The sequence below is a fragment of the Cetorhinus maximus genome, chromosome 2 (assembly GCF_964194155.1).
Source record: "Cetorhinus maximus chromosome 2, sCetMax3.hap1.1, whole genome shotgun sequence".
Lineage (NCBI taxonomy): Eukaryota > Metazoa > Chordata > Chondrichthyes > Lamniformes > Cetorhinidae > Cetorhinus > Cetorhinus maximus.
Window position 1 is genome coordinate 4,603,502 of NC_135880.1, and position 10,679 is coordinate 4,614,180.

Below are 10,679 nucleotides of genomic sequence, written 5' to 3' on the forward strand. Positions count from 1 at the left end.
GCCCTGTATGCTATGGCATTTCAAGTGCTCATCTAAATACTTCATAACTGTTGTGAGAATTCCTGTCTCTACCACCCCCTCAGGGACTGTGTTCCCGATTCCAACCACCCTCTGGGTGAAATAATTTTTCCTCAAATCCCCTCTAAACCTCCTGCCCTTCACCTTAAATCTATGCCCCCTGGTTATTGACATCTCCGCTAGGGGGGGGAAAGTTTCTTCCTATCTGCCCTATCTATGCCCTTCATAATTTTCTATACCTCTACCAGGTCTCCCTTTATTCTGAGCATTCTGCTTTTCAATATTGAAAAATGAAATGGTTTCTCCTCAATGGGTTTCCCTGAAGCCTGACAGTTTCCTACAGTTACTGCTGGCTTCTTGGGGGTTCCAGACGAACCCAGTGGAGATCTATAGATAGTAGATCCTGTTGTTTTCCATAAGGCAACATCGACGAATCACAGAATTATTACAACGCAGAAGGAGGCCATTCGGCCCATCATGTCTCCACCAGCTCTCCGGGTGAGCAACTCACCTAGTGCTGTTCTACTGTCTTCTCCCCATAACCCTGCACATTCTTCCTTTTCAGATAACACCTAATTCCCTTTTGAAAGCCTCGATTGAACCTGCCTCCACACCACACCCTCGGGCAGTCCGTTCCAGACCCCAATTCTACTCGCTGTGTGAAAAGATTTTTCTCATGTTGCTTTTGCTTCTTTTACCAATTACCTTAAATCTGTGCCCTCTGGTTCTTGATCCTTCCACCAATGGGAACAGTTTCTCCCTATCTACTCTGTCCAGACCCCTCATGATTTTGAACACCTCTATCAAATCTCCTCTCAATCTTCTCTCTTCCTAATTATTTACTGTGCTTTCATGCTGAGTTTGTGTGATTCATGTACAAGGACAGCCAGGTCCCTCTGTACCGCAGCATCCTGCGGTCTCTCTCCCAACCTCACGTCTTCTCACATTATACTCCAGCTGCCAATATTTCTCCCACTCACCTAACCTATCTATATCCCTTTGCAGACTCTGTGTATTCACAACTTGCTTTCCTACCTGTCTCTATATCATCAGCAAATTTAGCTACAGTCCCTTCACCCAAGTCATTAATATAGACTGTACACAGCTGAGGTCCCAGCACTCCACTGTGGTACTCCACTAGTTACAGTTTACCATCCTGAGAGTTTATCCTGACTCTCTGCTTCCTGTCTGGTTAGATTAGGGAGGAGGCAAGAGCAGAGAGGGATTTGAAAACAAGGATGGGAATTTTAAAATCAAGATGTCACTAGACTCGTCCCCCTTGTCCTCACTTATCACCCCACCAGCCTCCGCATTCAAAGAATCATCCTCTGCCATTTCCGCCAACTCCAGCATGATGCCACCACCAAACACATGTTCCCTTCATCCCCCTGGTGGCATTCCGCAGGGATCGTTCCCTCCGGGACACCCTGGTCCACTCCTCCATCACCCCCTATACCTCAACCCCCTCCCACAGCACCCCCCCATGCAACCGCAGAAGGTGCAACACCTGCCCCTTTACTTCCCCCCCTCCTCACCGTCCAAGGGCCCAAACACTCCTTTCAAGTGAAGCAGCATTTCACTTGCACTTCCCTCAATTTAGTCTACTGCATTCGCTGCTCCCAATGCGGTTTCCTCTACATTGGAGAGACCAAACGCAGACTGGGTGACCGCTTTGCGGAACACCTTCGGTCTGTCCGCAAGCACGACCCAGACCTCCCTGTCGCTTGCCATTTTAACACTCCACCCTGCTCTCATGCCCACATGTCTGTCCTTGGCTTGCTGCATTGTTCCAGTGAAGCCCAATGCAAACTGGAGGAACAGCACCTCATCTTCCGACTAGGCACTTTACAGCCTTCCGGACTGAATATTGAGTTCAACAATTTTAGATCATGAACTCTCTCCTCCATTCCCACCCCCTTTCCGATCCCCCTTTTTTCAATAATTTATATAGATTTTTCTTTTCCCACCTACTTCCATTATTTTTAAATGTATTTCCATCCATTGTTTTATCTCTACCTTTTAGCCTATTTCGATCCCTTCCCCCCACCCCACCCCCACTAGGGCTATCTGTATCTTGCTCGTCCTGCTTTCTACCCTTAATTAGCACATTCCTTAGATAATATCACCACCTTCAACACCTCTTTGTCCTTTTGTCTGTGACATCTTTTGGTTATCTCCACCTATCACTGGCCCTCTATCCAGCTCTACCTGTCCCACCCCCCCTTAAACCAGCTTATATTTCACCTCTTTTCTATTATTCCTTAGTTCTGTTGAAGAGTCATATGGACTCGAAACGTTAACTGTGTTCCTCTCCGCAGATGCTGTCAGATCTGCTGAGTTTTTCCAGGTATTTTTATTTTTGTTTTGTCACTAGACTGAGTAGGTCAGCAAGCGCAGGGGCGATAGGGGAACAGGACTTGCTACAAGTTAAGACTTGGAAAACAGAGTTTTGGATGGTCTCACGTTTACAGAGTTCTGGAGATGCAGAGGGAACATGACAGAGAGGGTAGAGGTCAGGGTGGTCATTGGATTGGCACGGACTCCCAGTGATAACTTGATGTCTCCATTTAAAAAGTCAAATGATGTTTAAATTTGTGCCTCTGTTTTTACTGTGATAACCGTCAGCTGATCGACTTTCCCCATTGGTCTTGAAATAAAAGATCTCTGCAGCTTTCGGGTCTACATTAAAGAGGTGGTGGTGTCTCTCTCACCCTTCCCTCTCCCTGCTCCTTTCTTCTCACTGACATTAAGAATGTTTTCCTACAAGTTCAGTGTCTCTCCAATGCTGAAGCCTGTCACTGCCGAAGATTAACAAGCTGTTCTCTCTCTGTCTCAGCTGTTGTCTCAGTGCTTTGCAATCTTTCTTCTTCACGCCCCTCCTCTCTCTCTCTCTCTCTCTCTCTCTCCCTCCTTCTCTCTCTCTCACTCACTCCCTCTCTCTCTCTGTCTCTCTCTCTCTCTCTGTCTCGCTCCCTCTCTCTCTGTCCCTGTTCTGTGTCTCTCTCTCTCTCCCTCCTTCTCCCTCTCTCTCTCTCTTTCTCACTCCCCCTCTCTCTCTCTCTCTGTCTCTCTGTGTCTATCCCTCTCTCTCTGTCCCTGTTCTGTGTGTCTCTCTCTCTGTCTCTCTCTCTCTCTCTGTCTCGCTCCCTCTCTCTCTGTCCCTGTTCTGTGTCTCTCTCTCTCTCTCTCTCTCTCCCTCCTTCTCCCTCTCTCTCTCTCTCTCACTCCCCCTCTCTCTCTGTCTCTCTCCCTCTCTCTCTGTCCCTGTTCTGTGTGTCTCTCTCTCTGTCTCTCTCTCTCTCCCTCCATCTCCCTCTCTCTCTCTCTATCTCTCTCTCTCTCTGTCTCTCTCTCTCACTCACTCCCTCTCTCTCTCTGTCTCTCTCCCTCTCTCTCTGTCCCTGTTCTGTGTGTCTCTCTCTCTGTCTCTCTCCCTGTCTCCCAGAATTTGCTGGAAAATTAAAGCAATGTTTAACGAGACTCATCATTATTGGTGGGTAAATTGTGAGGAAGAGTTATTCTGTGCCTTCTGATTTGCCACGTTGTTCGATGAATACCCATTATGGGAATTCATCCCAAACCTCCTGGGGATTTTCGGGGAATTGTTGGAATTGTGCCTTAAGTACAAATGAATCTTGCTGCAGACATTTAGGGTGGTTATTTAAAAGTAAAAGATCCTTTTAATGACATTATTTATGCTCCTGCGATGAGACTTGGTCTCCCAAGCCCAGGAAATGAACCATTGAGACTGCAGAGTCTCACTCCCACAACTAGTAGATCATTGTTAGAGGTTTTCACAAAGTCTTTCATTTTTGCTTTCTGTCTTTCTTCTCTCTCTCACTCTCTCTTAACAACAGCAACTTATATTTATATAGCACCTTTAACATAACGAAACATCACAAGGTGCTTCACAGGAGCGTTTTAAAACAAAGTGTAACACGTTTACTCAATGTCAACACTCTTTGCTTAACTAACACAACCAGAAAGTGATTAACTGTCAAAATTCCTAGTTGTGGGATCTTGCTGAGCACAAAATAGCTGCTGCCTTTGCCTAGATAATAACATTCACTGTGCTTTACTAATTCATTGTCTGTGAGCTTGTGGTAGAGGGCCATGGGAGGAGGTAGGGGTGAGGGCAGAGGGATATGGGAGGTGGGGATAGGGGTAGAAGGATATGGGAAGTGGGGATGGGAATAGAGGGACATGGGGTGAGGTGGGGGGTGGGGGAAGAAGGATGTGGGAGGAATGGGGTGTAGATAGAGGGATATAGGGGTAGAGCAATATGGGGCAAGGTGCAGGTGGGATGGAGGGAGTTGGGGGTGGGAAAGAGGGAAGAGCTGGGAGTTGCAGATGGAGTTAGAGAGATATGGAGGGAGGTGGTAGTGGGGTAGACATATATGGGGGAGTGGGATATGGGGTTTGGGTAGAGAGATGTGGGGGAGATGTTGGTGGCGTAGTGGGATATGGGGAGAGATGGGGGTGGGGGTGGAGAGATATAGAAGGAGGTGGGGTGGGGTAGAGAGATATAGGGGTAGGTGGTGGTGGGATAGTGGGATAAGGGGAGAGATGGGGTGGGGGTACAGGGATCTGGAGGGAGATTGGGGTGGGAATAGAGGGAGATGGGGGAGGGTGGTTTGTGGGGGTAGGGAGGGGTGAGCTAGTTGCTCCCACTGCCTCTTTCCTCTCAGTTCTGCTCTCAGAGAGATTTGCCCTGGTTTTCAGGGAGCTGGATAATCAGCAGTTGCCCTGCTTGTACGTGCCACAGCCGACACTAACACTTTCCTGTTTTCAGATCAGAAGCAGCAATATCCAAAACCAATGATTGTTGTGCAAGCAGGAAGACGCTGAGATGGAGGGGGTGGCTGAACAAACACAAGGTGTCTGGAAATTTGTCAATCCTCCTGAAGCGTTGGCTTTTGCTCAGAACCATGAAACAAACTAGAGAGAAGGTGATGGAGAAGGGGCGTGGATGGGAATGGGGGAGGGGGATGGGGGAGGGGGTGGAGTTGGTGGAGGGGGATGGGGAGGGGGTGGGGTTGGTGGAGGGGTTGGGGCATTGATGGGGGTGGGAGTGGGGGAGGGGGGTGGGGTGGGGGAGGGGGATGGGGAGGGGGTGGGGTTGGTGGAGGGGTTGGGGCATTGATGGGGGTGGGGGTGGGGGAGGGGGGTGGGGTGGGGGAGGGGGATGGGGAGGGGGTGGGGTTGGTGGAGGGGTTGGGGCATTGATGGGGGTGGGGGAGGGGGATGGGCGAGGGGCTGGGGTTGGTGGAGGTGTTGGGGCATTGATGGAGGTGGGGGAGGGGGTGGGGTTGGTGGAGAGGTTGGGGCGTTGATGGGGGTGGGGGAGGGTGTGGGGTTGGGTGGGATGGGGGTGGGGGATGGGGTGGGCGAGGGGGAGAGGGCGTGGGTTTGGGGTGTGTTTGGGGGTGGGGGAGGGGGTGGGGGAGGGGGTGGGGTTGGGGTGTGTTTGGGAGTGGGGGAGGGGGATGGGGTTGGGGGTTGGGGTGTGGATGGGGTGGGGAGGGGGGTGGGGTTGGGGTATGGATGCAGGTAGGGGAGGGGGTGGGATTGGGGTGTGGATGGGCGGGGTGGGGTTGGGGTGTATTTGGTGCTGGGGGTAGAGTGGTTGGGGGTTGGGGAGGGATGTGTGGTTGAGGGTGGGGGAGAGGGGTAGGGTTGGTGTGTGGATGGGGGTGGGGGAAGGGGGTGTGGTTGGGGGTGGTGGAGGGGAGGGGGGTTTGGGTGTGGATGGGGGTGAGTGTGGGGGAGGGGTGTGTGGATGTGGTGGGGGAGGGGGTGTGTGGTTGGGGTGTGGGTGGGGTGGGGAGGGGGGTGTGTTTGGGGGTGGGGGAGGGGGTGTGTGGTTGGGGAGGGGGGGTGTGTTTGGGGGTGGGGGAGCGGGGTGTAGTTGGGATGTGGTTGGGGTTGAGGGGGTGCTTGCGGGTGGGGGAGGGGAGTGTGGTTGGGGTGGGGGAGGGGGTGTGTTTGAGGGTGGGGGAGGGGGGTGTGGTTGGGGTGGGGGAGGGGTGTGTGGTTTGGGTGGGGGAGGGGGGTGTGGTTGGAGTGTGTTTGGGGTGGGGGAGGGGGTGTGGTTGGGGTGTGTTTGGGGTGGGGGAGAGGGGTGTGTTTGGGGTGGGGGAGGGGTGTGCGTTTGGGGGTGTGGTTGGGGGTGGGGGAGGGGTGTGTGGTTGGGGTGTGTTTGGGGTGGGGGAGGGGGGTGTGGTTGGGGTGGGGGAGGGGTGGGGGAGCGGGGTGTGGTTGGGGTGGGGGAGGGGGTGTGTTTGGGGTGGGGGAGGGGGGTGTGGTTGGGGTGGGGAGGGGTGTGTGGTTGGGGTGGGGGAGGGGGATGTGTTTGGGGTGGGGGAGGGGGATGTGTTTGGGGTGGGGGAGGGGGGTGTGGTTGGGGTGTGTTTGGGGTGGGGGAGGGGGGTGTGTTTGGGGTGTGGTTGGGGTGTGTTTGGAGTGGGGGAGGGGGTGTGGTTGGGGTGTGTTTGTGGTGGGGGAGGGGGGTGTGGTTGGGGTGGGGGAGGGGTGTGTGGTTTGGGTGGGGGAGGGGGGTGTGGTTGGGGTGTGTTTGGGGTGGGGGAGGGGGTGTGGTTGGGGTGTGTTTGGGGTGGGGGAGGGGGGTGTGTTTGGGGTGGGGGAGGGGTGTGTGTTGGGGGTGTGGTTGGGGGTGGGGAGGGGTGTGTGGTTGGGGTGTGTTTGGGGTGGGGGAGGGGGGTGTGTTTGGGGTGGGGGAGGGGTGTGTGTTTGGGGGTGTGGTTGGGGGTGGGGGAGGGGTGTGTGGTTGGGGTGTGTTTGGGGTGGGGGAGGGGGGTGTGGTTGGGGTGGGGGAGGGGTGGGGTGTGGTTGGGGTGGGGGAGGGGTGTGTGTTTGGGGTGGGGGAGTGGGGTGTGGTTGGGGTGGGGGAGGGGGTGTGTTTGGGGTGGGGAGGGGGGTGTGTTTGGGGTGGGGAGGGGTGGGGGAGCGGGGTGTGGTTGGGGTGGGGGAGGGGTGTGTGTTTGGGGTGGGGTGTGGTTGGGGTGGGGGAGGGGGGTGTGTTTGGGGTGGGGGAGGGGGGTGTGGTTGGGGTGGGGGAGGGGGATGTGTTTGGGGTGGGGGAGGGGGGTGTGGTTGGGGTGTGTTTGGGGTGGGGGAGGGGGCTTTGTTTGGGGTGTGTTTGGGGTGGGGGAGGGGGGTGTGGTTGGGGTTGGGGGAGGGGAGTGTGGTTGGGGTGTGTTTGGGGTGGGGGAGAGGGTGTGTTTGGGGTGAGGAGGGGGGGTGTGGTTGGTGGTGAGGGAGGGGGTGTGGTTGGGGTGTGGTTGGGATGTGTTTGGGGTGGGGGAGGGGGTTTTGGTTGGGGTGGGGGAGGGGTGTGTGTTTGGGGTGGGGGAGGGGGGTGTGGTTGGGGTGGGGAAGGGGGGTGTGTTTGTGGCGGGGGAGGGGGGTGTGGTTGGTGTGTGTTTGGGGTGGGGGAGGGTGTGTGGTTCGGCTGTGTTTGGGGTGGGAGAGGGGGGTGTGGTTGAGTGTGAGGGAGGGGGGTGTGGTTGGGGTGTGTTTGGGTGGGGGAGGGGTGTGGTTCGGGTGTGTTTGGGGTGGGGGAGGGGGGTGTGTTTGGGGTGGGAGAGGGGGGTGTGTTTGGGGTGGGGGAGGGGGTGTGGTTGGGGTGTGTTTGGGGTGGGGAAGGGGGGTGTGGTTGTGTGTTTGGGGTGGGGGAGGGGGTGTGTTTGGGGTGGGGAGGTGGGTGTAGTTGGGTGTGTTTGGGGTGGGGGAGGGGGTGTGTTTGGGGTGGGGGAGGGGGGTGTGGTTGGGGTGTGTTTGGGGTGGGGAGGGGGGTGTGTTTGGGGTGGGGGAGGGGGGTGTGGTTGGGGTGTGTTTGGGGTGGGGGAGGGGGGTGTGGTTGTGTGTTTGGGTGGGGAGGGGGTGTGTTTGGGGTGGGGAGGGGGTGTAGTTGGGGTGTGTTTGGGGTGGGGGAGGGGGTGTGTTTGGGGTGGGGGAGGGGGGTGTGGTTGTGTGTTGGGGTGGGGGAGGGGTGTGTTTGGGGTGGGGAGGGGTGTGTGGTTGGGGTGTGTTTGGGTGGGTGTTTGGGGTGGGGGGGTTGGGGTGTGTTTGGGGTGGGGGAGGGGGGTGTGGTTGTGTGTTTGGGGTGGGGGAGGGGTGTGTTTGGGGTGGGGGTGTAGTTGGGGTGTGTTTGGGGTGGGGGAGGGGGTGTGTTTGGGGTGGGGGGAGGGGGGTGTGGTTGGGGTGTGTTTGGGGTGGGGGAGGGGGGTGTGTTTGGGGTGTGGTTGGGGTGGGGGAGGGGGGTGTGGTTGGGGGTGGTGGGGGTGTGTGGTTGGGGTGTGTTTGGGGTGGGGGAGGGGGTGTGGTTGGGGTGTGTTTGGGGTGGGAGGTTGGGGTGGGGGAGGGGGGTGTGGTTGGGGGTGGGGGAGGGGGCGTGTGGTTGGGGTGTGTTTGGGGGGTGTTTGGGGTGGGAGAGGGGGGTGTGGTTGAGGTGTGGTTGGGGGTGGGATTTCAGGGTTATGTGGGGTTGGGATCGAAGATCCAAATGAGTCCAGTGAGTTTAGACAATGGCCTTTTACCTTAGGGACCTGATTGAAATCCAGAACAGGCCAATGGGATGAGAGGACCATCTGCATGGTGAGTTCGAGCATGGGTCAGCGGAGCATTTCCCTGGGTCTCTGGATTACTAGCTCAGCGACAAAACCACTACACCATCGCCTCCCCCTTTTTCAGCAAGGCTCCTTCGACAGCACCTTCCAAACCCATGACCACTACCATCTAGAAGGACAAGGGCAGCAGATAGATGGGAACACCACCACCTGGAAGTTCCCCTCCAAGTCACTCACCATCCTGACTTGGAAATATATCACCGTTCCTTCACTGTCGCTGGGTCAAAATCCTGGAACTCCCTTCCTAACAGCACTGTGGGTGACAGTGGAACTCCCTTCCTAACAGCAATGGTGACCCCCCAGGATTTTGATAGTGGGGGGGTTCAGTGATGATAATAACATTGAGCGTCAAGGGGTGATGGTTATACTCTCTCTTGTTGGAGATGGTCATTGCCGGACACTTGTGTGGTGCGAATGTTACTTGCCACTTGTCAGCCCAAGCCTGGATATTGTCCAGGTCTTGCTGCATTTGGACATGGACTGCTTCAGTATCTGAGGAGTCGTGAATGGTGCTGAACATTATGTATTCATCAGTGAACATCCCCACTTCTGACCTTATGATGGAAGGGAGGTCATTGATGAAGCAGCTGAAGATGGTTGGGCCGAGTGAATTGATGTGAGTTGGAGACCAGCAGGATGGGGCTCCGGTGGGTAGACCAAGATAGGGGTGGGTAGGGGGCTACTGGGAGTGGATACGGGTAGGGTTAGTGAAACGGTTAGGGATAGGGTTATGGAAATGGTTAGGGATAGAGTTAGGGATAGGGTTAGAGATAGGGTTAAGAACAGAGTTAGGGATAGGGTTAGGGATAGGGTTAGGGATAATGTTCGGGATCTATAAGATTGCTACAGTTGATTGTTGGGTTAGGGAGGGATGTTCCAGTTGGTTAGTAGGGATTGGATGGGGTCATGTGTGAGATTTAGAGGGTGGTTGGGGTATAGGGTAAGGGTGGGTACAGCTCGGTCCATAGGGTACAGTAGGGGCTGATGGGGTTTAGATGTTGGAAGGGGTCAACGAGGGTGGGTGGTCAGAATGCTGATCAGGGTCAGTAGGAGTCATTAGAAGTCCATGGGAATCAATAGGGGTCGGAGGGTTTGGTGGGGGTCTGTGGGGGTTGGTATAGGGGTTGGGAGGGATTAGTAGGGGTTATTAGGTGTTAGTAGGGCTCATATGGGTCAGTAGAGGTTGTTGGGGTGTTACTAGGGGCTGGTAGGGGTCAGTAGGTGTTTGTGGGGGTCAGTGGGGTTTGAGGGTGTCAGTAAGATTCGGAGGGGGTCAGTCAGGGATAATGAGAGTCAGTAGAGGTTGCTGGGGGGTCAGTAAAGATTTGGGGGTGTCAAGAGAGATTGGTGGAGGTCAGTAAGGGTCATTGGGGGTTGATGGGGGTCAGTAGGGGTTGCTGGGGGTTAGTGAGGGTCAGTGGGGGTCAGTAGGTATTTGGGGGAGTCAGTAAGGATTGGCAGAGGTCAGTAGTGGTCATTGGGGGTTGGTGGTGGTCAGTAGGGGTTGGTGAACATCAGTAGGAGTAGCGTGGGTCAATAGGGGTCGTGGGGATTCAACAGTTGTCGGTGGGGGTCAGTAGGGGTTGTTGGAGGTCATTGGGGCCAGTGGGGGTCAGTAGGGAAATATGGGAGTTGGCGGTGGTCAGTAGGGGCTGATGGGCATCAGTATGGGTTGGTGGGGGTAAATAGGGGTCATGGGGGTCAGTAGAGGCTAGTAGATGTCAGTGGGGGTTGGTAGAGGTCCATAAGGGTCAGAGTGGGCCATTAGGGGTTGGTGGGGGTTAAAAGGGGTCAGTGGGGGTCAGGAGGGGTCGTTAGGGATTGGTAGGGGTGATACAGTTACTGGGTAAGTGTGATTAATGCTCCATGTGTGTGAGTATCAAGTGAGGACAGAATGAGTCTCAGCTCTGGTTGAATATCTGGCCAGCATGAACTGTCCTGACTAACCCAGGATGAATCCAGCAGTGACGGAGACTTTACCTGGAGAAGAAGGGAACTTTCGATTTTTGTGTC